Here is a 6,559-nt window from a genome sequence, read left to right as displayed (position 1 = left end):
TGGGTTAGGAAGGATTATACCATTCACCCATTGAGGGGGAGTGGTAGTGATCTCACCTAAAGTTAGGTGAGTCAATAACATGCCTAGGATTGATTGTTTTGCTTATTTTTGAATATCCTAGAGTGTGTTATTTTTCTTTGCTTTGCATTTTTTTTTTTTTTTTGCTTTATTGTTTATGCACTGCATTGTTTTTGTTGTTACACTTTCGGTATGAAGAGTATATACATGATTGTTTTGAGATTCATGTTTTGAGGGATATTCATAAAGGATTTTTCAAGAAATTCATATATCATGATCTTTGAAAAGCTTATAGATGAGATGTTGTGTGCGGACCACCAAGATTTTTGTCTACTTGCCAATCAAATGTTCAGAAATGTGTAATGTCTTGTGAAGACCTAGAAGTAGTTATTAAACCAAATCATTATTTTGTAGTGGGACCTATAAGATGTGATGAAAGTTTAATGCTAAAGGACATTCATGTCTTGCCTGTTGTAATCTCAATTCAAGCATGTTGTTTTGTTTTGCATTGCATTTTTCTTTGTTTTGCATTGGTTTTTTTTGTGTGCATTTCTTTTGTGAAAATTTTCAAAAAGACAAAAATATGTTACTTTGATTGTTTCCTTTTTTTTCTTGTCTTATGCACCTAGATAGTCCATTAATTTCTCATGTTGCTTTTTTTGAATTTAATTCCTTACGTCTTGGAATGTTCTTAATATGCATGAGATGAAAATTTCTGTCAATGGACTTGTTTTTGTGGTTACCTAAAGCCTGAGCTTATGTGGTACATTTTGCCTATGCTTTATCTTTTGTGCACATTTAAGCTTAAATTGAGGTTTTGTTTCACTTTATTTGTGAGGTCTGTTAGGTAACCATATGAGGTTTTTGACTAGTCATATTTTTCAAATTGACCATATGCTAGTTGAACCTAGGGCTTAAAAATTCCTGCTTTCTCAACAAGAAATCAATACTAACAACAAAGACTACCACCAAGAAATCATGGCATAAAAGTTAAGCATTTGCACACTGTGAGCCAGTTGCAAGAGGCAGGGGTGGAGTTTATGGTGAGCTCAAGCAAATGCTTATTTGACTTAAAATTCAGAAATGGAGTGCTGGAAATACCATACATTAAACTAAACAATTATACCGAGTCTCTTTTTCGAAACCTCATAGCCTTGGAGCAATGTCACTATTCGCATGATGCTTATTTTACTGATTATATTCGTGTATTAGATTTGCTTATCAACACTACCAAAGATGTGGATTTATTTGTGCGAAAGAAGATCTTGGTTAATGGTTTAGGCGACACCAATGCAGTGATAAATTTGGTCAACAATCTCTGCAAACATATTTTTATTTCAGACACGAACTCTGATTATTGTTGCCTTTGTGAGGATTTGAATTCATTCTATGAGGATTCTTGGCATCATTGGCGGGCTATCTTGAGACGTGATTATTTTTTGGAGAACTACTACTACTGCAGCTGCTATTATCTTGCTGGTGCTCACTCTCACACAAACTATATGCTCTATCATCTCATTACTGTAGATCTAAAGTTTGTGTAATTCTAATGATATATTGTATTGTGAAAATATTTTATCATTCGATTATTTTTATTGTATTAGGAGCTTCGAAAATTTATATTTGACCTAAGTACTAAACTTTTTGGTCTTGCACTCAATTATAATCTAGCACTTTTTATTTATATTGCAATACTAATATACTATATCTATATGCTCTATTTACAATATTCTCTGTACTCTTTGTAATCATATTTTGAATTATTCTACCAATTGCTATTTTGTTCGTAAATCTTTTAGTTTGTTACATCTACTAGTTAGATATATACGTTTCAACTAAAGGAAAGAGAAAACCCTTCAATTGCTGGCTCTGCAATAGTGGTTAGGCCTATAAGAAAAGAAGATTTGGAGATAGAAAAGTAGGTAGTAATAAAGGAGTATGTATGTACAAAAATAAAACATAAAAAGAAGGGAAAAGTCCACATAACCCCCTCAAACTACCATCCAATTGACAATGTCCCATCCAAACTTTCAATTGTGACAATGTCTCCCTTAAGCTACAAAAAATTGTCAATGTTTCCCCAATGACGAAATTACCCTTAGTAAAATAAAAACAAAAAATAATAAAACTTCTAGAAAAAACCTAAAACTAATTAAAAGAAAAAATCCAAAGGGTAGAAAATTAAAAATTAAAAAAAAAAATCCTTTTTATAAGAAAAAAATTAAAAAATTTCGATTTTTTTGTTATAAAAATTTCGTTTTTTTATTTTTATTTTTATAAATTTTTTAAAATAAAAATTTCCATTTTAAAAAAAATATATTTATTTTTTAAAAAAAAATTTATAAAAAAATTAAAAATTTTCGTTTAAAAACTAATTTTTTTTTTTTTTTAAAAAAAAAATTGTTCTTTTGAAATTAAATTTTTTTTTTGTTTTTTTTTTCAAATTTTAATTTTTTAATTTATTTTTAATTTATAAGGGTATTTTTGTCCTATTAAGAAATATATAAGGGCATTTTGATCTTTTTGTTAGTGTTGGGGGAGGGGGCATTGACAATGTTTTGGTAGTTTAGGGGAGACGTTGTCACAATTGAAAGTTTGTGGGGGACATTGTCAATTGGGTGGTAGTTTGAGAGAGTTATATGGACTTTACCATAAAAAGAAAGAAGCAACTTCTTTTTTTATTGTCATAACCCAATTTCTTGAAAGAAATCTAAATTAAATGGAGAAATATAAAGAAATAGCAGAAATAAAATAAAACATAAGGATTTTACGTACGTGGTTTGGTCCATGACCGACGTCCACAGAATAAAGGTTAAAGGGCTACATTTTACTTTTATTCTTGAATGAATTTACAATACAAAAAGTTCTATTTATAGAGCTTACAAATCATTTCCTAGCTTACCGCATCTAAGATCTTTGGACCTAATTAAGACATCATAAGTGAAAAAAATAAAATAATGTATACGATATAAACGCATTTCCTAAATCTTTTCCAGAAACAAATATATCATTTCCTCTTTTCTTTCTTTTTTTTTTCCCCTTTCTCTAAGAAGCCTCAAACAATTAGTCTTCCACGTACCGTATATATATGTCTTGGATTATAATTGAATATTGAATTTTGTGACAATTTGCTAGGAGTTATCGTTAAAATGAATGGAACAATTTCTAACGGACACGTGGTGATAAAAAAAGAGGTTTTTTTTTTTTTTTTTTTTAATATAATAAAGAGAATTTTGATATCACTTTTTAAAGTATGAAAATATAAGTGCAAATGTAATGATAATAGAGAGACTAAAGTATATTTTGGCCCAAACTTGTTTTTCTTTTGGGTTAAATGCGTTTGATTTTTCTGTAATTTAACAACTTTACAAAAGGCCACTTCAATTTTAATTCGTATTGTAGATGGTACCTCGCTTAAGCGTAAAAATAGAGATGCATGGTTATTCTATGAATTTAATGGAAATTCATGTCAAACAAATTGTCACGTGGTCATATGCCTCATTAAAAATTAAAAATTATAGAAAACTAAAAAAATTATATATATAACATTAATTAAAAAAAAAAGAAAAAGATGGGGTGACATGACTTGACCCACTCCCATTTTGGCTAAGGGGTGGCTAGAGCCACCCTCCATTGCAAGCTATTTTAGTAAGGGTGGCTCTGCTACTTCCAAATAGCCCAATGGGGGTGGCTCGACCACCCTCTCTTGGCTAGGGGTTGGTTTCAGTTACACCCCCATATGTTCGGCTAGAGTTTGGTTTAAGCCACTCTCTTCGGCCAGTTTCGAAGTGGTTGAACAACCTTCATGGTCATGGAGATTAGGGGTGGTTTGGCCACCTCTATATGACCCAAAGGGTAGTTGAAAATTGGTTTCAATCACCTCTTTCGGCTAGTTTCGAAGTGGTCAAATAACATTCATGGCCATTAGGGGTGGTCTCACCACCCTCAAGTCGCCAAATTATTATTATTATTATTATTATTATTATTATTATTATTTTTGCCCCAGAAATGCTGTAAAAGTGGCCGAAACCACACCATCATCAAATGGAGATGGTACCTCGATTAAGCATAAAAATGAAGATAGTACTTCCGTCCATGAAAATAATGGAAATTCACATCAAATCAACTAAAAAATGCTACATGGTCATATTCTTTATTAAAAATTATTATTATTATTATTATTATTATTATTATTTTTAAAAAAGGGGGTTAAACCACCCCAGGCATGCGCACCGGCCATGAGGGGTGGCTCCATAAATTAATATTTTATTTATTTGGTGGTCTTTAAATAGTCTGCAAAATGGTGGTCTTTCAGTAGTCTGCAAAATGGGGGTCTTTCAATAGCCCCAAGAATGCGCACCGCCCAAACTCGTTTTTCTTTATAACCCAGCCTCTGTTGTTCATTTGTTTGAGAGGCACATAGCAGATCAACATTTCATTTGCAGGAGCTGAAGGCCCATGTGTCGCTTTTTAACTCGCCTACGTGTGTCGTACTCGCACAGCTAACTTTCTTAAAGGTCAAAACCCGGCTTCCTCTTATTTTATTTTAGGGGAAATTACCTTTTGCCCCTATGGACTATAATGCCTTGGCACTTTCCTTCATGAACTGCCAATTGTACTACTTTGCCCTCATGAACTAACATTTTGTGCCCAAAGCCCACTTCTTATGAACTACAAAATGGTGGTCTTTCAATAGCCTGATGTTCGAAACCTTGTGGCCTTGGAGCAATGTCACTATTTTTCTAGTGCTTATTTTACCTATTATATGCGTGTATTTGATTTCCTTGTGGACACTGCCAAAGATGTGGATTTACTTGTGCAAAAGGGGATTCTGGTTAATTGGCTTGGTAACAGCAATACAGTGACAACTTTGTGCAACAATCTTTGCAAACATATTTTTATTTTAGACATGAACTCTGATTATAATCATCTTTGTAAAGATTTGAATACATTCTATGAGGATCGTCGGCATAGATGGAAGTGTTAAGGCATGTGACTTAAAGCCATCAAGCATGTGCTTGTGGGACCCAATTGGTTTATTGTCCTACAAAGCCTTGGAATTGGTTTTCCTTTTTTAGGTCAACTTTGACTCCTTGTCTTGCACGGACTTGGAGTTGTTTCTCTTTGCCAAAATTGAATTCCTTCTCCTAGTTGTATTGGTGTCTTGCACAACCGACTTATGACACTATAAAAGGACTTGCTACATCCTTGTGAAGTGTGCCAAGCCATATTGCTTCATATGTGTACTAAATTGTGAGCACCAAAGGGAGGAGAAAGAGAGAATTTGAGAGAAGGAGGTACAATGGCTGCCACGGTGTTTTCTTCTTGGTGGTTTTTGGATGAGCCAAAAACAAGTGATTAGAAGAAAATGTGCTGCAGAGTGAGAGAAGAAAATAGAGATCAGTCGTCATCTATTCCAGCAAAAAAAGAGTTTGTACATCTATCTTTTGTATTCTATTTTGGTAATAATCTCTCTTGTGTGATAGTGAGATTTGGGTGTATTGGGGCTTTGGGATCTGAGTGATTTTCTCTCTACTATTTTTATACTCCATCTTTTGATAGTGAATTTTCTCCGGGTCGTCTCTGCCAGTGGATGTAGGCTTGTTAAGCCGAACCACTTAAATCTTTGTGTCATGTGTGATTGCTTATCTTTGTTATTTCGCATTCTTCTTATTTTTCGCATCTCACGGGTCTAGGGAAATAGGATTAATTTCCTAACAACTGGTATCAGAGCTGTTGGTTCGAGTGGAAGCGATGACAAGTGAAGAAGGAAGGATGGGAATCGAGAAATTCGACGACAAAGATTTTGGGTATTGGAAGGTACAAATTGAAGATATTCTTTATGAGACGGATCTTCATCAACCTCTTTTGGAAAAAGAACTCGACGACATGTATGATAGCGAGTGGGCTCTGCTTGATCATAAAATCCTAGCAGTTATCAGGTTATCACTGTCAAAATCAGTTGCACACAACTTTGTAAAGGAGAAGACCACAACAGGTCTAATGGCGGCTTTGTCAAGCATGTATGAGAAGCCGTCGGCTAACAACAAGGTGCATCTGATGAAGAAATTGTTCAACCTAAAGATGGCGGAAAGGACTTCGGTGGCACATCATCTCAATAAGTTCAACAACCTCACAAATCAATTGTCCTCGGTGGAAATTAATTTTGATGATGAGGTTCGTGCGCTGATCGTCTTGGCATCTTTGCCAAATAGCTTGGAAGCAGTAAGGATGGCTGTGAGTAACTCTGTAGGAAAGAGTAAACTGAGCTATGAAGACGCCAGGGATTTGATTCTCAGTGAAGAGGTTCGCAGAAAAGATGCAGGTGAAGCCTCTTGTTTTGGTGCTGCTTTAAACCCCGAAACTCGGGGTAGATGACAAGATAGAAACTCTGGTTAAGGTAGATCAAATTCCAGAAAAGGGAGAAGCAAATTCAGATTCGGCCAACAACCTGAGTGTTGGAACTGTGGCAAGACTGGCCACTACAAGAAGAATTGCAGGGAACTGCAGAAGGTGACTGGGAATGATTATACAAACATAG

The sequence above is a fragment of the Corylus avellana genome, chromosome 4 (assembly GCF_965113065.1).
Source record: "Corylus avellana chromosome 4, dhCorAvel1.hap1.2, whole genome shotgun sequence".
Classification (NCBI taxonomy): domain Eukaryota; kingdom Viridiplantae; phylum Streptophyta; class Magnoliopsida; order Fagales; family Betulaceae; genus Corylus; species Corylus avellana.
The sequence above is the reverse complement of the archived record's forward strand: the minus strand, read 5'-3'. Positions refer to the sequence as shown.